The sequence below is a fragment of the Phascolarctos cinereus genome, unplaced genomic scaffold (assembly GCF_003287225.1).
Source record: "Phascolarctos cinereus isolate Bilbo 61053 unplaced genomic scaffold, phaCin_HiC Scaffold_4;HRSCAF=312, whole genome shotgun sequence".
NCBI classification, from domain to species: Eukaryota; Metazoa; Chordata; class Mammalia; order Diprotodontia; family Phascolarctidae; genus Phascolarctos; species Phascolarctos cinereus.
This window is the reverse complement of record NW_027555847.1, coordinates 461,400,023-461,424,968: the sequence shown is the minus strand read 5'-3', so window position 1 is coordinate 461,424,968 and position 24,946 is coordinate 461,400,023. Positions and strand designations below refer to the sequence as shown.

Here is a 24,946-nt window from a genome sequence, read left to right as displayed (position 1 = left end):
ACAAAGTTGCCTGTCCCTATTTTCTATTGGAACAAAACAGTTCTAGAGAATGTCTTCAAGAAAAGGCTAAATTGGGGACAGCTAGGTAGTGCAGTGGATAGAGCACCGGCCCTAGAGTCAGGAGGACCTGAGTTCAAATCCAGACTCAGACACTTAACACTCACAAGCTGTGCAACTCAGGGCAAGTCACTTAACCCCACTGCCTAGCAAAATACCCCCCCCCAAAAGCAAGCTAAATTACATTTAGCATATCCTACTTGCACAGAAACTAAATACGTATTAAAACACATTTTAGAAACATTTCCAGTAAATGAAATATTTATTCAACAAAAACTGCTTGAAAAATAAGATATACTAGTTGGGTGAAAAACATATTCAGACCAGCAACTTGTACAATATACAATAATAGAATAAGAACACTTAATTTTAAAATGTCAAAGTTATTTGAGACTTCTCAGAACTGACTTATCCACCATGTCATAGGAAGCTCTTTGTTGGGAATACCTGCATCAACTTGTATGATCTCATTGGCCTAGGTATCTCCTCCCCATCACTCCAAACCTCCATTTAAGGAGGGACCTCAGCTAAGATATCTCCACATTTCTCATCTATCTGAACTACCTAGAGACGGCTCTGACAGACTTCTTCACCAAGGTCCTGGAAGGGCATGGAGATAAACTAAGTATCTTATAAGATCTCACAGGCCTTGGGACACTGACACTACCTCATTGATACTCTTAGTCTCTTTGATGACAGGGTGATTCTTGAGCTCCAAACCTCATTTGTGAAAAGAGCTCACATTACAGCAACTCATCACGAGGATAATACATTATGACCAGGCAGGATTTATACCAGGAATGCAGAGCTGGTTCAATATTAGGAAAACTATCAGCATAACTGATCATATCAATAACAAAATTAACGGAATTATCTCAATAGATGTAGAAAAAGCTTTTGACAAAGCACAGCACCCATTCCTATTAAAAACACTAAAGAGCACAGGAAGAAATGGAGTTTTCCTTGAAATGATAAGTAATATCTATCTAAAACATTAGCAAGCATTATATGTAATGGGTATAAGCTAGAAGCATTTCCAGTAAGATCAGGGGTGAAAACAAGGGATATCCTTTATCACCACTGCTATTAAATACTGTATTAGAAATATCAGCTTTAGCAGTAAGGGAAGAAAAAGAAATTGAAGGAATTAGAACAGGCAATGAAGAAACAAAGCTATTACTCTTTAAAGATGACATAATGGTATACTTAGAGAATCCTAGAGAATCAACTAAAAAACTACCTGAAATATCAACTTTAGCAAAGTTGCAGGATATGAAATAAACCCACACAAATCATCAACATTTCTATACATTACTAACAAAGCCCAACAGCAAAAGATAGAAAGAGAAATTCCATTTAAAGTAACTGTAGACAATATAAAATATTTGGGAGTCTGCTTGAGAAGACAAATCCAGGAACTGTATCAACATAATTACAAAATACTTCTCACAAATAAAGTCACATCTAAATAAACTGGAAAAACATCAGTTGCTCATGGGTAAACCGAGCTAATATAATAAAAATGACAATTCTACCTAAATAAATTTACTTATTTATTCAGTTCCATTCCAATCAACTACCAAGAAATTATTTTATAGATCTAGAAAAAAATAACATTCATCTGGAAGATCAAAAGGTCCAGAATATCAAGGAAATTAATGAAAAGAAATGTAAGGGAAGGTGGCCTGGCCGTAACAGATCTAAAATTGTATCATACAGCAGCAATCATCAAAACTACTTGGTACTGGCTAAGAAACAGAGTGGTAGATCAGTGGGATAGGTCAGGTACAGAAGACACAGTAGTCAATGACTACAGTAATCTACTTTTTGGTAAGTCCAAAGATTCCAGCCTCTGGGATAAGAACTCACTACTTGACAAAAATTGCTCAGGAAACTGGAAAAGAGTTTGGCAAAAATTAGGCATAAACCAATATCTTACATCATATACAAAATAAAGTAAAAAATCACTAGCAAGGTGACCACTTGGTGATTAGTTTTTTAGCCACATCAACTGATTAAACTAAAAAAATAACTCAGTTTTTAGATCATGGATAAACTTTAACTTGACAATTCTAAACACGAGATTCTTATCTAATGACAAACAAGTTGCATCGCTCAAGGAGCTGAATCAACTCTTTAAATGAAAGTAGAAGAAGGTTAGTTACAGCTAAATGGTAGAAAGGGTCACAAGTACTACTTGGAAAGCAAAGAAAGGTGTGAAGAACTGTTTTTATCATACTTCAAGAGATAATAAGAAACGTTCTTTCATAGGATACTTGGTCATCTTGTATGACTGACAAATTTTTAAAATTTAATTTAATTTTTCTCAATAACATGGAAAAAAATTTCTAAACATATTTTTAAAAATGTTGAGTTCCAAATTCCAGCCCTCCTTCACTCCCTACCCCCTTGAGAAAGAAAGCAACTGATAAAGATTATTTAAGTGAAGTCATGAAAAACATATTTACATATTAGCCATGTTGCAAAAGAAAACAGACCAAAAATTTTAAAATGTTAAAAAGTGCTTTGATCTGAATTTAGACTCACATCAGTTATTCATCATAAGTCCTTCAGAATTGTCTTGAATCATATTGCTCAGAATAGTAAAGTCATTCACAGTTGATCATTGTAAAATATTGCTGTTATTGTGGGAAATGTTCTCCTAGTTCTGTTATCTTCATTTTGCCTCAGTTTACATAAGTCTTTCCAGGTTTTTCTGAAAGCATTCTGCTCATCATTTCTCACAGCACAATAGTTGTTGTTCAGTTACTTCCCTGTCATGTTTTACTCTTGCAAAGATACTGGAGTGATTTGCCATTTCTTTCCTCAAGCTCATTTTACAGATGAGGAAACTGAGGCAAACAGGGTTAAGTGACTTACCCAGGGTCACTCATCCAGTGTCTGAGGCCAGATCTGAATTCACGAAGATGAGTCTTCCTGACCCCAGGCTTGGCAGTCTATCCACTGCACACCTAGCTGCCTTATAGAACAACAGTATTTCATCACAATCATATACCACAACTTGTTCAGCCATTCCCCAATTGATGGGCATCCCCTCAATTTCCAATTTTTGCCACCACAAAAAGAATGATATATGTGTGCGTGTGTGTGTGTGTGTGTGTGTATGTATATATATGTATATATACATACACACACACACATATAATACATTATATATGTACATATACGTCCTTTTCCTTTTAAAAAAGTTTTTTTGGGGGGGATACAGACCCAGTAGTGGTATTGCTGGGTCAAGTAAAAGGTATGTATGGTTTTATAGCCCTTTGGATATAGTTCAAAATTGCTCTCCAGAATAGCTGGATCAGGTCACCACTCCACAACCATGTATTAGTGTCCCAATTTTACCACATTCCCCCCAACATTTGTCATTTTCCTTTTCTATCATGTTAGCCAACCAGCTAAGTGTGAGGTGGTACCACAGAGTTGTTTTATTTTGCATTTTTCTAATCAATAGTGATGTAGAGCATTTTTTCATATGACTGTAGTTTTCTTCTTGTGAAAATTACCTGTTTATATCCTCTGACCATTTATCAATTGGGGAATGACCCATAATCTTATAATTTGACTCAGTTCTCTATATATTTGATAAATGAAGACTCCATCAGAAAAATCTGCTATAAATCCTCCCCACCCCCATTTCCTGCTTTTCTTCTAATCTTGGCTGCATTGGCTTTGTGCAGAAACTGCTTAACTTAATGCAATCTAATAGGTAATTTTTAAAAAAAATAATTTCACCTAGTAAATAAACATCTATCAATGTTTTTATCCCAGACTGGCACTACAAATGGATACCAAGCTGGGACAAGAGTTGAGCAATGGTCGGATAACATGTTAGAGAACCCCAGGGGTAGCTAGGTGGAGCAGTAGATAGAGCCCTGGCCCTGAAGTCAGGAAGACCCGAGTTCAAATCCGACCTCAGACCAAACACTTGACACTTACTAGCTGTGTGACCCTGGGCAAGTCACTTAACCCCAATTGCCAGAGAGAGAGAGAGAGAGAACCCCAAAGTCCGATGAAAACAAAGGTTCATCTTTGTAATAGAAACATTCTAATTACATTGCTCTCTATTTCAAGAAGAACTAAAGGATATTATAGGGGAGATGTAGACTGGGGAAATAAGAAGACAAGCTGTTTACATGGAGACAGAAGATAGGTGAAGAGTTGGAGAGTGCTATCTCTATCAAACATCCCTATTTCTGTTGAGGGCACTAGTCTTTAACTTTCCCAAGCATCAAGAACACAGAGGAAAAAGAAAACATTTTTTCTTTTTTTTTTTCTTTTGCTTAGGCAATTGGGGTTAAGTGACTTGCCCAGGGTCACACAGCTAGTAAGTGTCAAGTGTTTGGTCTGAGGCCGCATTTGAACTCAGCTCCTCCTGACTTCAGGGCTGATGCTCTATCCACTGCGACACCTAGCTGCCCCCATTTTCAACCTCTTACTCTGCATCTTGAGCTCATCACTTCTTTGTCAAGAAGGGGTACCATCTGTTATCATATTTCATGATATCATCCTGAAGGTATGGTTGGGCACATAATTGATAAGATTTCAAAGTTGTTCATTTTTACCATGTTGTCCTACTATATAAATTTGTTTCCTGGTTTTGCATACTTTACCCTGCATTAGTTCATATAAGTGTCCCTAGTTTTCTCTAAAACCATCTTTTTCATCACAGTGACACAGTCATTACAAAGTTACATTCATGTGGCATGTTTCAAGTTTTTTATCACTAAAAAAGAGCTACTATAAATATTTTTATACGTAGCGGTCCTCTTCCTCTTTCTTTGATCTCTATTGGGTAAAGGTCTTACAGTGGTATCACTGGATTACCATGCAGTTTAGTAACTTGGGACATAGTTACAAATTGCCTTTGAGAACACCTATACCAATTCACAAACCCATATTAACAAGTATTAATGTGCTCATTTTCACAGTCCTTCCAACATCTGTCATTTTCTTTTTCTATTATCTTTGCCTATAAGATGAGTGTTGAGATGGAACCTCAGCTTAAACACAGGTTTTATTTACATGATCACTTCCCTAATCAATTCTATTACCTCTGAAGTAAAATGCAAACCCCTACATTGGGCATTTGAAGCCTTCCACAACTCAGCCTCAATCTACTTTTCCAATTTTGTTAAACATTTCTTCTCTTCCTAGGTGCTAGCTAGACTGGCATAGCTGTTCCTCATACACAGTGCTCTATTTCCTATTTACCACCTCCACACCTTTGCATGGGTCATTTCCCTATATGTATAATTAATTTTCTTCCTCCCTTCTGCTCAAAGAATCCCTCAAGACTCAGGTCAAGCGTTACCTTCTAGATGAAGCCTCTACTGATTCCCACAATCAAATGATACAATTCTCCCTCCTTAAATGATCATATACTTATTTTCTATATACTTGCATATGTACATGCTATCCTTCATGCTCCTAAATGCCAACTCCTGTAGAGCCTAACACAATTTCTGACATATAGAAGCTATTTTAATAAATGCTAACTGAGCAACTGATTGGATCCATTTGAGCTTTTTTAGATTTTCCTTACATAAACTTGAACCTTTTATTTCAAGTACTCTTATTTAGGTAAAGACATGGCTAAAATACACTGCTTCTTTGAGGGATATTCGCAAAATTAAGCCCAATTCAATCAAAACAAAGCATATATGAAGCATAAAAATCTTCTACCCATTCAAAATATCATTAGTAATATCTGACTAATTATTTTGCCTGCACAAACTCCTCACTCGAATTTTCTGTCACTCTATTGCTAATTTATCATGAACTTCTCATTTTTGCCTCTGATAAGAATAATTATGGAAAAAAAGGACTTTTAAAAAGATGAACCACTTATTTAACATAGAAGTCTCTCAAAAGACTAATCTATAAGTCAGGCTCTCCTAATCTCCATCTCCATACACCTGGCACAAGAGTCAGATTACATATCAGCAAATGGAAGGGAGAGAGGTGAAAAGGATACACACAGAAAAAGAAAGAATACTGATTAGATCACAAATAGCAACTAGGAAATTGTTTTTCTTTATTTGATGGAAAGAGAATAGGAATACCACTAAATCAAAAAACAAGAAATTCTGACTGGCTAGTTAAAAATACTTTTGATAATTATAAAATATCATTCCTAAACTGTTACACTGTTACAAAAGTTTATAATATTAAAGGGAAGAAAATTCTTATTCTAAACATAACAATATTATATTATTTTGGTGTATCAAGTAATGATTATACTACAAGAAAAAATTTACAACTGAGAGATGGTACACGTAGCACGTAGTCACTGACACATTGTTAAAATCAAGCCTAAGGTATTACCTTCCTCAGTTTTCTGCTTATTTGCATTAAAAACTTCATAAATTAACTTATGAACCATTCTTAAATAATTTACTCACATTCATACTCGGATGTCAATGAGTATTATTCCTACTCCATTTGTTAAAGTAATGCCATCAATACTTTAATGTAATAAGAATTCTATAATATGACTGTAAGGAGAAGTAAATGAATATTAGCATTTTACCAAAGTCTAAGGAGCCTTTTATTTTCCTAGGTTTATTTTTTTTTAAACTGGTCACAAAATCATGTATAATGGGGGAAAAAACCTACTAAAACTTTTTATACATAGTTAGCCAAAAACAAGTCTGACCAGCACCTCTAAAGTCTTATATACATATGTGTGTATATCAAATCACATTTTGAAAAATGAATTTACCAATGAAGACCTAATACGCCAAATCATAAATGCTTTTGAGAAATGAAAATATACTATACGTTAGATCTTGTCATCTGTATGTTATATGCTTTACATGGCTTTCTGTATGTAATATGGCCAAAAGTTTGCAGTATTTTCCATTATTTGCTACCAATCACTAATCAGGGAGGCCGTGTCATTTCAGAATCATACTTTATTGGCAATATCAAAGTATATTATAATAGCACACGAACATTTGAAAAAATGCATTCTTTCACCATCGGTTGATAGATTTCTTATGAGTTAAGCTAATGTTAGATATTACTTAAATACTCTGACAAATGAGTCAAATTCTAAATTTCTCATCCTCTGAAATCAACCTTCCTAAAGCTACTCTAAGGGTTTCTTTACTATTTGAGGCCTTTTTTGTTTTCCCCAGCTGCTGGTATATCCCCTTTCATCACAAATTACTTTGTATTTCTATTTTATCTATGAATTTATTTTATATAAAATGTGTATGTACACATATATGTATATGTACATATATACACACATGTACACACATATACATATACATACACAAAAAAAACCCCAAGTATACATATTGTTTCTCCTTATAGAATATAAGCTCTTTGACAGCAGGGACTGTTTAATTTTTGTCTTTGTATACATACACCAGACTTATCATTGTGTCTCACACACAGCAGGTATTTAATAAATCTCTGTAGATTTACTGATGTAAATTTTAAAAGGATATTTTATAATAAGAAAAAAATTAGTTCCGGCAATAAGACCCTTCATGTAAAATTATTTTAAATTTTGTTTAGACAAACAACAGATGTTTGCCATATTGTCATCTGAACTCTTAAGTTTTAAAATTGTTACAGCTTCTTGCCAAACTCTGTTCTCAGCTATTCACAGCCAATTCCAAAAGAATAAAATCATTACTACAGTCAGGAAGAATAACACGAAGGCAGAATGTGAGCCTTGGAAATACATTTCTGTACTTCACTACTTTTATTTCAATTTCAAGGGTTACAATTTCTCCTTTCTACCTGAACTGCACCTAACCTCTCCAAGAAAGAAAAAACAAAACCAAAAAACCCAGTTACAAATATTTATAGTCAAACAAATTTCTACATTGACCATGTTAAAAAAATTTTTTTACTCTGTCCTCTGAGTCTATCTCCCCTTTTTATCAGGAGGTAGGCAGCATACCTCATACCTCATCTTGAGTCAGCTGGCATTGTTGCTGGTCACTACGTTGAAAAGAGTTCCTATGTCTTTCAGAGCTGACTTTACAATACTGTTGTTAACAGTATCAATTATTCTCCTGGTTCTGCTCATTCCACTCAACATTAGCTCATATAAGTCTTCCTAGGTTTCTCTGAAATATGTGGTTTAATTATTACCAATAAACTAAAGCAACTACTTTTAAGGTTAGGTATAGAGCAAGGTAATACACAAAAAAGGAAATTAGGAAAACTAGAAGTCCTACTTTAGTCTTTTTATGAAAAGACATCTTTATGAAAAGATAAAAATGTTCCTCATTAATACGTTTATAAAAAAACTTTTACGAGAATGATCTATATTCATATCTAGGATAGCCTCAGTGAAAATGAGAAGGAAACAGACAACCTTTCCCAAATAACCTTCTATTTCAAACCATTATGTATTACATTACTCTATAAAACAAAAGAACAACTTTAAGATGTTATCCCCAATACATGGACTACTATGGAGAGATGGAGAGAGAGATGCAGAGAGAGACAGAGAGAGAGAGAGAAGGTTAGTTAACAAATTCTGATTGTTAGGATTCTCCAGATGCTCCTATTTATGTATGATGTTATGGTAACTTCATCAAGCCCTGGCCCATGATGACAGAGACACCTCAGTAAGATCCATGCTTAATCAAAATATATCAGTCTAACAATCCATACATAAAAAATTTAAATGACAAAAAATACATTGTCCATATTATCATATCTATAGGCACTGAATAGATTTTACTATGGGCCAGGCAGTAAGACACAGAAAAACAAAAGTGAAATGGCCCCTACACTCAAGAAGCTTATAATCTATTAGGGGGACTCATTATCAGGGAAAGAAATCCCTCTTTTCCTATGCTTGAAAGGTTATACATCATCACCAGGCTGGGTTTATACCAGGAATGCAGTGTTGGTTTAATGTAAGGAAGACAACAAACATTATAAGATACATTAATAATATCAATGATAAAAACAATATCATTATTTTAAAAGACATCAAAAATGCTGAAGAAGAACAAAACGGTACTTTGGCCCAGCCAGCCATTCAGGAAAGCAAACTGGAGCTATCCCCTCCAAATGACTAAAGGAAACATATGTTTTTTGGTTTTGTTTTGTTTTTTTTAATTTAAATTTTTTTATTTTTTCCATATGCTTTTGAGTTGAAAATTTTTCTCCCTTTTCCTCCCCCCACCCGCCCCAAGACGGCACACAATCTGATATAGGCTTTACATTTACATACCCATTAAACATATTTTCACAGCAGTGAAGTTGTAAGTAAAAATTAAAACCAATATGAGGAACTATCAGAAAGATGAAACAAAACTCAACAGAAGGTAAAAATAAGTGATAGCGATTCGACTTCCATAGTTCTTTCTTTGGATGTGAACAGCATTATCCATCCCGAGGCCTCTGGAAATGTCTTAGATCCTCATAATGCTGAGAAAGGTTCAGTTTAACAATCTTAGTCATTGCATAACATGGCTGTTATTGTGTACAAAGTCCTCTTGGTTCTGCTCACTTCACTCAGCATCAGACCATATAAGTCTTTCCAGGTTTTTCTGAAGTCAGCCTATTCATCATTTCTTACAGCACAATAGTATTCCATTACATTCATATATACAACTTGCTCAGCCGTTCCCCAATTGATGGGCATCCTCTCAATTTCCAATTCTTTGCCACCACAAAAAGAGCTGCTATGTATATTTTTGTACATGTGGGTCCTTTTCCCATTTGTTTGATCTCTTTGGGATATAGCCCTAGAAGTGCTATTGCTGGATCAAAGGGTAATGCATATTTTTGTAGCCCTTTGGGCATAGTTCCAAATTGGGAAACATATGTTTTGACCCAGTAATATCACACCTGTACCTAGCCCCCAAAAATCAAATGAGAAAGAAAAAGATCTGTTTCAAAATATTTACGGGACATCTTTTCACAGCTGTCAAAAACTGGAAACTAAGAAGTTATGCTCTGATTGGGCAATGTCTAAAGAAATTATGGGATATAATTCAATATTATTATGCTATCAGAAATGGGACAATATTTTTATGTTAGAAACTGGATGTTCAAGAGAAAACTAGACTAATACAGACCAAAGTGAGAAGAACTAGGAGAAAAAGTCATATCATGAAAATAAGATTATAGAGAAAAGATAAATTTGAAAGACTTTGGAACTGTGATTTGACATAATAATTTTATGCATACACAATCTGAGAATTTGTTTTGCTATTGTGTGTGTGTGTGTGTGTGTGTGTGTGTGTGTGTGTGAGAGAGAGAGAGAGAGAGAGAGAGAAGAGAGAAAGAGACAGAGAGACAGAGAGACAGAGAGACAGAGACAGAGTGTGTGTAAGAAAAAAGGAAAATGCTTATCTATCTCCTGGCAGAGAAATCAGGAGTAGCCTATTTAACATGCAGAATGAGACCTACATTTTTGGACATGACCAGTGTGGGAATTTGTTTTGTTTGACTGTGCATATTTTTTACAAGGACTTGATCTCTCTTCCCTCTCCAAACTGTAGCATGGAAGGTGGGTTGGGAGTTCACAGGGAAAGAAATGTTCGCTAATTTTAAAACTTATTTTTTAAAAGAAAGCACTATTTTTTTATGAAAAGAAAATAATTAAAATGTTGATACCCTTTGACCTAGAAGATCTGACTGCTAGGTATCAATGACAAAAGAAAAGTCCCATTTGCACCAAATCATTTATAGCATCATTTTTTTTTTAAATAGCAAAGAAATGGAAACAAAGTGGATGTCCATCCACTTTGCTGTTGTTATTTCAGTCACGTCTCAGGCTCTACATGACCACTTCTAGGGTTTTCTTTGCAAAGATATTGGAGTAGTTTGTTATTTCTGACTTGCCCAGGATCATATCAGATTTGAACTCCAGTCTTCCTGACTCCAGGCCTAGCACTCCTGACTGTACCACCTAGCTGCCCATCCACCGGAGGTAATTAAGTAAGTTGCAGTACAAAATGTAGTACACAGTGATATGAATACTACTGTGCTGAAAGAAACAATGAGTATAATAAATATGTAGACTACTAGAAGTGTCGTGATTGGCACAAAATGATTGTGTACAACCAGGAAAATAAAGACAATGATTGCAACAACATAACAAGAGCAAAACCATCAGAATGGTATGCTACAACCTTATAATACCAAAGTTTGATCCCAAGAGTAGAATTAGAAAAGTCAACTCTACCTCTTCTTTGTGAAAGTAAAGGATTATGGGTGTGGCATACTGAATAAATTGTCAAAAAATTTTCAAAGAATTATTAGTTTGATGAACTCCACCCCCCATAAATATATTTTTATATGTGCGCGCACACACACATATTTTAACAAGGAATTGTTCATAGGAAGATGGCCAAGAGAAGGAGTCACTGGAAAATAAGTAAATTGATGTAAAAATAAAAAACAATAAAACTTATTTTTAAAAAGAATTAAATGGATTAAAGGTAAACAGCTTATTTTAGAAAGGAAACTCATTATGAAAGCACTTAGAATCACTGTGTTTGCTTACATTTGTTTAAAATCATAATGCTAATTAAAATTATTCTAACTTGACATTTAAAACACTAAAATTATTTTATCAAATTAAAAAAAAGATTTTCCTAATGGCATAGAACTATCAGAGATAAAATAATATTCTTAAACCAGAAAAGAAGCAGGATCATATGTTGGAAAGAAAACCACAGACTATGATCTTGTGACTGACTGCCACTATGTGTCACAATAGCTTATCTTGATGAATTAGAAATTGTAACTGAAATAAAATATAATTATATAATTCAATTCATGCATATGCAGTCCATATATATACACACACATATATATATGTACACATATATACATACATACATGTATATATGTATTTATGATCATGTAGCTCACTATTTTAAAAAATTGAACATGGCTATATTAGATGATCTCTCTAGCTGTGACACTGTAAAATCTCTGATTTTTAACTGAAATGACTCATATTTGCACTACGAAGTATATAGATTATATTAATTGAGTATATTATGTTAATTATGGTTTGAAACATTAAATTACTCAAAACAATGCAATTTATATAAATGCTTCCTATATCATACATGCCTTCAAAGAGTCATTTAATATTGTTACTATTATTACTAACCTTTTAGTAAATTAATAATGATGCCATGTTACAATAAAATGAATTTGTACCTTTAAAAACTGACCCAATACAAACTAGGTTCTCTGTACAATGTTGACAGGAGACCTATAAGAACATGTTGAAGGTGGTGAGCTGGTTTGAAGTCAAGCGACTCCTCTCCGAATTGAGCAAACTGGGGACTCACAGCCTGTAACTCTGAGCCCAGATTTCTGCAGCTTCATGATCCAAAGCCACAATCCAGGACAGAAAAATATACTCACACACTGCTACTGCTATACAAATGTGCTCCTCATCCCACTTTCCCCTTATTAATCCCCAAAAGAAGTCATTCCTTTCAAAGAAAAAAAAAAGGAAAAGAAATTGAAGATGAAGAAAACAGAGAGAAAGCTACAGTGACAACTCTGTCTTACTGCCTACTGTCTGAAATACTATCTGTCCTTCTCACAACTCTGACCATGGTTAATGCACACAGTCCTCAGTGGTGATGTGACCACAGATACCTACAATATACTTCAAAGCCCAAAGTACCTTACTGACAAGAGAGTTTTGTAAAAAGCTATTTTAAATCATAACGATGTACAAAATGTGCCTTTGTAAGCAGCCACTGCACTTCTAAAAAATCTATGAAATACCAAAACAGAAATAAAAAGACAGAAGAAACCTAAAATGAATGTTAAGCAGAAAAGAAGCTTAGGAATTAAGCAGATACCTTTTTCAAAAGTTCCTTTAATTACACAAAGTTCATTTTATAAAACCTAATGCAATCAGTTTATCAATGAGTTCCTTGTCTGTGATCATAATAATTTTCCCACCTGCCTAGCGCAGGAGGAACAAAATAGTTTTCCATTGTTAGATCACTTAATTAAAAGCATATGGGCTATAATGTAAAATGAACAGCAACCACGAAATCTTGAAAGTTTTGAAAATAAAAGGTTTAATTGTGGCTCTAAATGAAGTGAAATTGGACATATAATCAAAATATACTTCATATTTTGGGAGAGAAACATAATTTAGAGTTATTTCTCCTTTTAGACACATATAAGAACTACTGTTGTGCTTTATTTATAAACAACCTACTCATATCATTATCATCCTAGGAAATGAAGTATGAGCAGAACCCTGCAAAATTTCATGTAACGTAGCTACTCCTTGCTGTCAGGCAAATGCCCTATGTCATAAAAAAATGTTAATACACTATTTATTTAAATAATATTCTTGTATTGTGGATATTTTTCCTATAAAAAATAGGAAATACGATAATTCCTCCCATTAAAAGTGATGGTCTTAAATTCCAGTGGCACTCAACTCCAAAGACTGGCAAGATTAGCAACTGGGGCAATCTTCTGAAAGAACTGTTCTGTAATCACCAATTAGCAAGACCTCTACTAAAGGAACCACCTATTTACTACAAGCCACTTCAGTTGTTCCAAATGAGGACAAAATTATCTCCCCTCACCAATATTTACTTGGAAAGAAAAAAGTAAACACTTAGAGATAATAGGTGGACAATTAACATAAATACGTTCAAATAAAAGGTCATGGGTATTTTGTATTACTAAAAAGAAAAATGTGCATGATTCTAAAATGCAAAATGCTATCTTATTAATTTAGGGTTTTCTCAATTTTTTTTTTTGCTTTTGTGGTAAGGCAATCGAAGTGACTTGCCCAGGCTCACACAGCTAGTAAGTGTCAAGTATCTAAGGCCAGATTTGAACTCAAGTCCTCCTGGCACCAAGCCCAGAGCTCTACCCACTGCTCCACTTAGCTGTCCCAATAATGGAGATTTAAGTTTTTTTGTTGTGTTGTTTCAGTCATATCTGACTCTTTGTAATCCCATTTGGGGTTTTCTTGGCAAAGATACTGGAGTGGTTTGCCATTTCCTTCTCCAGCTCATTTTGCAGATGAGGAAACTGAGGCAAACAGGGTGAAGTGACTTGCCCAGGGTCACATAAGCTAGTAAGCATCTGAGGCCAAATGTGAACTCAGGTGTTTTGTACTCTAGGTCCAACAGTCTATCCACTGTGTCACCTGTCTTCTCAACATCTTTAAGAAATAGCTAGGACATGATGCTCAAGGAGCAGAATAGGAATGAATAACGGTGAGGAAGTCGGGAGAAGGAATCATTTAGTGTTTCAGAAAGATAATAAGAAACTTAATAAAAAATCTGAAGCAGTAGGAATACTAACCACTACAATAGTTTGGGGATGGAGTTAAGACTGACATGCACCAGTGTTTACAGTTAAAAAAGAACATAGAGGCACTAAAATACAGATTCCACTGGGTTCATAAAATGGTATCTTCTGTTGGATATTAATAACAGACTTGTTACACCGAACCAATTTGTCCAACAGATGTTGAGTTAACCCCAAGGGAATATTGCATTTTCGATTCCATTCTAATAATGTAAAAGCATGAATAATTATTATGTAGGAAACAGTTCTCAAAATACATTAGCCTAAAATTACCTTCTATTCCATTCTCCACCTTATAGTTAGGTAACAAAAACCAATTTCTGAACTATAATAAAACTGCCATCAAAATGAAGGATTAAGTATCTGGTTTAAATAGTTTTTCCATGACCCAGAATTCAACAAAATTGAATTTTCATTTGTTTTCTGTGGCCTCTTGATACAAACCTAAATTCCCTATTCAGTAATACCATAATTGGTGGAGTTTTTTTAGAAAAGTTTTGAACAGTTTTTACAAATATATGAAGGACTAAAAGTCTCAAAAGCCAAGTATAGTGTTCTTTGTTTTCCTATTTAATAGTTCTAGTAAAGTATTTTACATTTTTGGGTTTATCAAACACTGAGAATAAACTCAGTTTTTCCTGATTCTTTATCTCTTTAAGTTTCTCAGGAGCAGTGACTATTTTACTTTGGTCTTTGTATGCCCAGTATCAAGCACAGTACATGATACTATGTGTACTAAAAGAGACCTAATAAATGCTTATTTATTAACCAGTTGGTATGCTTTTCTATTTTTAACTAGTACCAAATGGTTGTGAATGATTGCTGATTTACAGTATTATGTGAAGTTTTAGAACTAAGTGATTCTCCCCAAGTCTCTAACAGCGCTGGTGGCAGAGAAGGGACCAGAATCCAGATGTCCTTGCTTCCAGTACAATATTCTGCCCAAAAGCTGAAGTCCTGCAAAGAACTTAATCTGGCCTATCACATTCCTAATATTCTAATATCTTGCCTTTCTTGAATAAGCAAAGTAAATAGTGACATGATTTTGCAATGTGGACCTTTGCATCAGTTCAATTGCATCATAATTCCCAGTGCTTTATGGCAAACACCCAGAATGACATTTGTTTAACTTTTGCTGGTGAAATTCAAGTAAGTGCCTCCTGACACCAGAAACTTGTGATTTTAAATGACAGTAAGAACTCAAATTAAATACTTCTGCTTTTCTAGAAAGCAGCAACATTTAGCTCTATAGGCTATAACACCACAAAAATAGTCTCTCACAGCTCCAAGTACTTAATGCCCCCATATATTCAACTGCAAGTTGAATATGAACATTCATACCATACATTTAATTCACATTTAGCAATTGTTAAATACTACATACTGCTCACTTTTTCTACAAAAGGAAATAAGAATTCAATAAAAAGCTAACACAAAAATCTCCCTGCCTATTAACCCCTATGATCCATTCATGAAATATAAGCCAATACTTAGACTCTAAATATGAAAAACAAGATAAAACAACAACTAGTTTAACTGGACCCAGGCCATGAAGTTCTCAGTACCTCCCCTGTTTTCCCTGTAGTGACACCGAGTTTGTAGCTAAGAATGGACATCATACTGGAAGAAATTCCTCCCCTGGAACTAAAGAATTAAAGCAATGTTATTGTTCTTGCCTCATCCTGCCGTGCCTGGGTATTTATTACGAAGAGGAAAATGGCTATCACATGCCAATCACTATAAGATGGGCAAGTAGTATTGTCATCAACATGAAATTTCTCACTGTTTCAGTCGAGACTAACAGGATCAAAATTGTGTGTGTGTGTGTGTGTGTGTACATGCACACATACACACATATGCAAACTCAAAGAAAAATGTTTATACTTCCAATATAAACTCCTCTAAACATATTCTAAAGTGAATAGCTAATAGGTGAACAAAATAAGTGATAAGTTAAGCCTATAGAAATGCAGAACATTTGCCAATCATAATATGTAAGTTCATTTTTGTGTGAATTTCTACATATTATAGGAGTTATTAGGTAATATCTGTTAATTATACTCACATGTACAAATAAAGAATCCACATTTGAATAAAATTCAAGTACCAAAACCAGAAAAGAATAAAGGCACAAACTTTTCATGGTATATATGCCACCTTTGCCATCGATACTACATATATATACATCACTAATCATTTCTGGTGAGGAAAGCACATAATGGGCCACAATTAATGGAAAATTATTCAATTCAGTAAGCACATCTAAAGTGTTTAAAATGTCCCTGTTGTAGAAATGCGTACTAGGGGAAAAAAAGGTCAATATGATACAGACCTTGATCCTCCAGATCTGGTTTTCAATCTAGTAGCATGGAAAATATTTGTGCAAAAATGCTTAAGATATCTTTCAGGAGACCTTTTCTGGTCCCACAAGCACCTAGAGCCTTGCCCTCTAAGGTTAATTTCCAACTACTATATATCAAATAAGAAAACACACATGAAGCATTTTGAAAACCTGAAATACAATACAAAAGCTAGCTATTATTACAATGTAATATTTACATACCAATTTATTTGCATTCTATCCCATTATAATGTGAGCTCTCCTAGAAGACAGGGACTGTATCTGCCTTTCTTTCTATCTCTCAGCACTTATAATTGTGTCTGCCACATAGTAAACATTACTATCTGAATAACAGAAGCAAGATGGTAATAAATCCAACAAGGAGGTTCAGAACACTTTAATGGAAAAAAAAATACACACACACACACACACACACACACACACACACACACAAAACTTTTGAGGGCAGGTTAAGAGGAGAAGGTTCATGAAAGAGATGGCATCAAAGTTTAGACTTGAAAAAAGGGAAGAACTTTAACAAAGAAAGACCCAGGGGAAAGAGGCAGTGAGAGATAAAGTCTATTTGCGGCACTGAAGACGCTATGAGCACTATGTATTATTCTAATGCCTCATCGTGGTGATGAGAGTAAGAGGATGCCAGCATAGCACAGACTCTGGCAGGAAAGTTACAAGTCTTCAGAAGCTGGAAAAGTTTTGAGCTTAGTGACGAACTGCATATCAGAGATCCAAGCACCAAGTCTACCTAAGGTTCAAGTTGATAAGTGAATCATTAACAGATTGATAACAACTTCAGAGTACCACCTACTGAGTTACCAAAGGGTTAGAAATCTGCACAGATTGTACAGAAATATCCATTTCTACAAAAATTATAGAACTGTAAAATATTCAAGTATATATAATATCCCACTAATAGAAGGCAAGCTCCTTGAGGGCAGGGGTGTTTTTACTTTTCTCTTCACAGTGCTATTCTTCTGTTGCCTTTCTTTGGAGTTTTGGCTTTGTTGGTCTAGACCTGTGATTTAATTGATGTGCAGAATGTCCAAGGATGAAAAGTTTTTGACCAGTAGAGATCAGCAATTTATACGTAACTTTTTTCTCCCCTGCAATAGGATCATGGAGTGACAGAACAAGAAGGGAAATGTACAGATTACAGCCTTCGTTTAATGATCTACAAGGAAGAGAGAGACCTATTGCTTCCTTAAGTATCCTGCTCCACTTTTGTAATGTTTTTCCTACTGTTTGGGGCAAAGCATGGCAAATCTAATCCCTCTTCTAAGAATATTCAAATTTTACAGATGAGAAAACTAAAACCCAGAGAGGTTACAGAAACAAACTCATTATTCACTTTATTATTCAATATGCCACACCATCTACCTATTTATTAGTTACACCTGGAAGTCAATCTCATTTCAAAAGAACATGACGTCATCATTTTTCCTCACTTTAAAAAGCCCCAATTCCTAAAGGTGAAGAGATGTGTAATAACTTGGAAAAAATATTTCCAAACAGTATTGAACGTGAAGTACTACTACTACCTACCTACCTATCTATCTATCTATCTATCTATCTATCTATCTATCTATCTATCTATCTATCTATCTATCTACTGAAAAACAAAGGAAATGAGAAGATGCACTAGATGACACCCAATAGCCCATCCTCTGGGACCAGGAAAATTCACTTTCCATTACTGAACGACAAAAGTTATAGAACACTAATGACCTGGCTTGGGCACTGTCACAATGAGTTAAATGAAACATACAGCGAGATATACTCTTTCCTTAAGATCCACTCTAGTTTCCCAACTTAAGAGTTTTCCTGGTTAAGGGACTAGCCCCTGCTCAAACAGCTAGTACTTATCAGTCAAGCCATGAATTTCTTGACTCGATGTCAGAATTTTTCTCACCATGTCATGCTTTCTCTATTTGATACATAACAGATATCTAATCAATATTTGTCAATTGTTTTTACGTTATTCAAATGTTTGTTGAATATGAATAAAGGGTGAGGAAAGAACAGAGGATGGAAAAGTAGTCTTGTCTAGCTGGAATGTAGAATAGATGAAGGGAAATAGTGATAGATAAACTGGAAATGTTTGGAGAGAGCAATGTTAAAGGACCAGGAATTCAAGAGTATTCAGTAGAGGATGAGGAGTTCCTGAAGAGTTTTGAGCAGAAAATGCAAAAGGGATTAGGCTTACGGAAGGAAGACTAGACTGGAGATCATTACAAAAATTCAGACCAGAGATAATGAGTATCAAAAGTAGAGTGGACACATTGAGACTGGAAGGGAGGGAACAAATATAAAAGCTATTAAGATAAAATTAACAAGACATGGCAAATAATTGAACACAGGGAATAACTATGTGCTATCAACTGAAATAGAGAAGCTTCAAAATGGAGAACATTTTCAATAGAAGATGACAGGCTCAGTTTTGGATGAGTTAGTATCTTAATATCAGTGTGTCCATAAACATTTTGAGCCAATTCAAAATGGCCCAAACTGAATCTGAGTGTGGTAAGTCAAAAGAAAGTTCCTTTCCTGTCCTGCCTTGAGAAAGTTATGTGAAATAATGAGGAATCAACTTTTAAACTATTTTAAACACAAAGAACAAAACAACCCAAGAATACATTGCTAAATCAAGATTTTAACTCATAGTTGAGCTTTTGACTATCCATCCAAATAATCCATAGTGGTTTGCTTTTAAATGCTTCTCAATTTAAGTCTGGGGGAAAAAAACATTGACACTGCATTGGATTAAAAAGTATAGTAAGATCTGCTAAATAAATCTAGACTACTTATCTAATTAGCAAAGTTATAGGAGTCTACCAAACCCAGTTACATGTCACTACTCAAGCATTCTACTTGACTTATTTATTATTATATTCACTTCTATCATCCAGAGTTCTAGAGTAATCCAGGGCTATGTTTGACTATTTTCTCATAAATTACTGAAAACCGAAATGAAATAAGAAAATGGCTCAGAATCCTCACTTTAGTTTATTAAATATTATTTATTTTAAAAACTAGAGGAACCTCTTTCCCCATAAGCTCCTATCTTTTTCAATATCAAAACCCCTAATCTCCTAGGATTAAATAAAAAGCAAATATACTAGATACACAATTTATCAGCAATAACAAACGACACACAAATATAAATCAACTTTTAAGTCTTACACTTAGAAACCACAGAATTATCATTTTACCCATAACAAAAAAATCATATGTACATATATTCCTTTTTTTAAAATATGGCATAATTTCAGTTAACTCTCCAAATGTTTAAATAAGAACAATAGGGTACAATTCAACAAAGTGGACTTAATTTTTTTTAATAAAATATACCACACAGCTATGGAAAAAAAATAAACAAGAAGAAAATCTACAGTCCAATTTTCTCCAAATCTAGACTGCTTAAATATACTAATACTTCAAATAACAGGAAAAAATTTTTGCCCTAAAGAAATATAAAGTAGATCTTACCCTCAGCAGCAAGGATTATAAATAATTCTATGATGATAAGAGATTTTATACAACTTGTCCTTTGTAAGAAAATAACAACATTCATCAAACCACAGATAACTATTAAGTAAAATTGCTAATATTGAAAAGGAAAAGGAATACTCATTTACAGCAAACTATCTTAAAACTGCAAAACAAAAAAAATTCCCTTTAAATACAATATGAATATAAATAAGTCCAGAAAAGCCCAGATTCTATGACATAAGTTAATTCTGAGGACTTATATTTCTTTCTAGTAACATTAAAATAGTTGTCATATTTCATAGAAAACCTAGTATCATCAATTCAGAAGTGAAATATTCTTCTGAGGCCATTTATTTCAACTCTCCCTTCCCAACTCCTGAATTTACTGAGGCTTGGTAAGCTAAGGCTCAAAGAAATGAAATGGCTTCCTCTAGATCACGGAGATCATTTATCCATGACACAAATTTCTATTAAAAACTTGGAGGTCAGTCAAGCTGTAATCCCAGGTATCAAAAAGCTGATGGAAACCCTGAAATTAGAACTCTAGGCTAGAAATAACAGAGCTAAATACAATCCAGTCCAAGAAAGGAATTATTAAGAATCTGCAACATGCGAGACTGTGCTAAGGATTTGGGGAAGAAAAAAAAAAGCAACCTGAAAAAGTTCTGTCCTCAAAGAGCTTATGATCTATTAAGCAAAGGATTCTTTTTTAAAAAAAATTTATTTATTTTTAGTTTTCAACAATCACTTCCATAAGCTTTTGAGTTCTAAATTTTCTCCCCCTCCCTCCCCTTCTCCTTCCCAAGATAGCATGCAATCTGATATAGGCTCTACATATACATTCCTATTAAACATATTTTCACATTAGTCATGGTGCAAAGAATAATTAGAACCAATAGAAGGAACCACAAGAAAGAAGAAAACAAAACAAAACTGAAGGGAAAAAAAGGTCAAATAGTACACTTCAATCTGTATCCAAACTCCACAGTTCTTTCTTTGGATATGGATAGCATTTTCTATCATGAGACTTTTGGAGATGTCTTAGATCCTCGCATTGCTGATGAGAGCTAAGTCTATCAAAGTTAGTCATCTCACAACATGGTTGTTACTGTGTACAACATTCTCCTGGTTATGCTCACTTAACTCAGCATCAGTCCTTACAAGTCTTTCCAAGTTTTTCTGAAGTCTGCTGCTCATCATTTCTTATACCGCAATAGTATTCCATTATGTTTATATACCACAACTTGTTCAGCCATTGCCCAATTGATGGGCATCCTCTCAATTTCTAATTCTTTGCCATCACAGAAAGAGCTGCTATAAATATTTTTGTACATGTGGGTCCTTTTCCCGTTTTTATGATTTCTTTGGGATACAGCCCTAGAAGTGCTATTACTGGGTCAAAGGGTATGCACATATTTATAGCCCTTTGGCATAGTTCCAAATTGCTCTCCAAAATGGTTGGATCAGTTCACAACTCTGCCAACAATACATTAATGTTCCAATTTTCCCACATCTTCTCCAACATTTATCACTTTCCTGTTTTGTCATCTTGGCCAATCTGATAGGTTTGAGGTGGTACCTCAAGAGTTGTTTTGATTTTCATTTCTCTAACCAATACTGATTTAGGTCATTTTTTCATGACTATAGATAGCTTTAATTTCTTCATCTGAAAACTGCCTGTTCATATCCTTTGCCCTTTTATCAATTGGGGTAAGCAAAGAATTCTTAAGCAAGGAATAGTCACTAAAACCAAGAAAAGTAGACCTAGCCTCTCCTCAGAACATGATTCATAAAGGTACAAGGTAAAAGTGCTCAACTTAACTACTTTTTACTCACAATTCCCTTTGGCAAAAGCCCAATTTATAGTACTTGTTTTGAGGCAACAAAAGTACTTTCCCTCATTATAAAAACTGGTAACAAATCAGGTGGGAAATATTTTGCCTCCAGTGACAGGCAGCAGAAATATCTTCCACTAGGGTTCAAGGAGACACAAAGCAGCCTATTGTTATAAAAATCTACAGTGGAAAAATGTATGATCAGTCTTATTTTTACCACATGTTTTGGTCCAGTCACCAAGAAAAAAGCTGTTATACCTTTCAGGTTTTTTTTCCCAAAAGATAACATGTTCTCTTTGGGACTATTTATAATAAGACATGACATTTATAATGGTTAATTTTCTAATTTCTACTAGTTTTATAGAGATTAAATATACATAATATTTTACATCTTGAACTTGACTTTAATTCTTGGTTAATGTATTATATTAAATATAAATTATGTTTATATATTTTGTAATATATTAAAATATATATTAAAGACATGGTTAGCGAAAAATTGAGAAAAGGTAGAGGGATCATAAAGAGCCAGCAATGACTTCTTCAGGAATGACAGCCCAATCTTATTTCCTCCACTGAAAGGAAGAATGCTATTAAGTTAACGCAGATTTTAGCAAGATTATCTAGTGATAATCTTGTGGAAAAGATGAGAGAAACTTTGACTAGATGGTAGTACAATCAGGTAGATTTGGACCCGGGGATCAATGGTCAGATTCAAGAGTAACCACTAACAACGTATTGACAACTTGGAAGGAAGTGACCACTGAGGGTACCTGGGATCTGTATTTGGCTTTACATCACTTAACATTTTTATTAATGATTTGCATAAAGGCACATTTATAAAATTTTCTAATATAGTAAGCCAGAAAGGCTAACTAACAAACTCAATTTTAAGTCAGTATTGAAAAAAGAATAATGGGCTAGACTATTGGGCTAAACTGAATAAAACGGAATTTAGCAAACATATTATATTCTTACTCTTAGATTAAAATCTTCCTAAAGTACACGATGGAGGATATGGATAGAAAATAGTTCATGTTTTAAAAAAGATCAATATAACAATCAAGAAAAAAAGGTCATGTAATCCTAGGCTACAATAAGAGAGAACAGTTTCTAGGAATAATTAATGACAGTCCTACTGTATTTTACCCACATCTGGAATATTGTGTTCAATCCTAGGTAACATATTTTGAGAAGCATATTAATAAGAAGAAAATCATATTGGTGCTGAGCCAGTTGAAGGAAACTGGGGAGATTCAGCCTAAAAGTGAAATTTGTTATGGCACAGGTTGGACCAGATAGCCTGAGATATACTTCCCAACTCTAAGTGTCTATAATTGTAAAAACAGACGTACAAGCTCCTTTTTAATATATCAGTGTTCCTTCTATTTTAGAAACTCAAAAACTTAACTACTGAATGTGATCCATATGCTCAATTTCTACTATCTAAGCTAATGGGGGAAAAAAAAACAGAAAATAGCAAATAATTCAGATGTCATGAACATTTGGCTTTAAGAATCCACTCCATTATGTTTTTCTCTGGTTGATTTACCTTTTTAATAATATTTTTTTCTTAGGCAGCTATTTAGCTTTATTCCCTAAAAACAAATGGATTGATGATGGTGGTAACAGACAGCTTACAAAGTGTTTACAGTCAAATTGGCTACTAAATACAATAATGCTTAATATACCAGCACTACAAATGTAGTTAGTATGGAATTATTTTCAGAATATACAAGCATGTCAAATTTTTTTTCTTCCATTACAATTTAACTTAAGACTCTCTTCTCCAAATTAAGCAGAACAGAAACCAACAAGTATCAAGAAATTATAAGACATCCTTTCTTACAGCCACTATTTTATTTAAGAATGACCAAAAGAAAGGTATCACTATAAAAATAGTCCCCCTTCTCCCCCAAATCCCTCCAGTTTCTCCAGCAAGATTCCTTCTACTTCTTCTCTGCATAGGCAATCTACTTCTTTCCTGAGAAGACAATCTCTCTCTCCAAAGATTCGGACTATTCATGGCTTTTCCTGTCTTCTCTAGAACACGTGGTTAAAAGTAAACAACTATCTTTACTACAGGTTCCAGGGAATCTTAGGATATAAGCATGATAAAAGCTAAGTAAGTTAAAGATGTAGTTTGTAAAGACAGATTATTAAAGACCTAAATCTTGTTGTTTTTTTCATGTCATTTCTCCCTGCTTAAACTCCTTGATCCAAAGCTAAATTAATTGTTAAAATAACAGAAAGGGACCGTACAACTAGTGAAACCTCCTCATTTTCACAGATAAGAAACCAAAGGTTAAAGAAATTCATTTGCACAAAGTCACAAAGCCTGTTAAGAGCAGAAGTGGAGCTCACAACCAGGCTTCCTCACTATGAATAGTTTTTGTTCCTAAAGGAGTATGCTCCTTTTCTGCCCGGACCTCAAGTCTACTTCCTTGGCTTAATATCAAAACTGTTCTATTAGCCAATAAACCCAGTTTCAGTTTTATGTTCTGAGAGCCTACCCACAGCACCAACAAAAACTATTTGATGTTATTTGGTGTTTATTTCCTTCCTTTTTTTCCTTCCCTCCATCACTTCTTTCCCTTGTAGCTTTAGGATCTTGCTCAGTCTGTTTTTCTTTTTAATTTTTCCCCGCAAAGATTTGCCTTCTCTCCCTCCCACCTTCTCCTATGCCATAAGCCTCCCCAAAGTCCCCTAAAGATTCTTCCAATACACTTATCTCATTGGGTCATAAGTTTTTAGTTGGAAAAAACTCTAAAATGCCATCTGGTTCAACACCATCATTGTATAAAAGAGGAAACAGATACAGAAAGGATAAGACTTATCGAGGATCATAAAGGTAGGAAATAGCAAAGTGTGGAATCAAATA

At 34.3% G+C, this 24,946-nt stretch overlaps 1 protein-coding gene across 1 annotated transcript in view; it reads right to left on the bottom strand.

Annotated features, from left to right (window-relative positions):
• Nucleotides 1-24,946, bottom strand: part of NCOA2 (nuclear receptor coactivator 2) — a 302,914-nt gene that overhangs the window by 164,920 nt on the left and 113,048 nt on the right.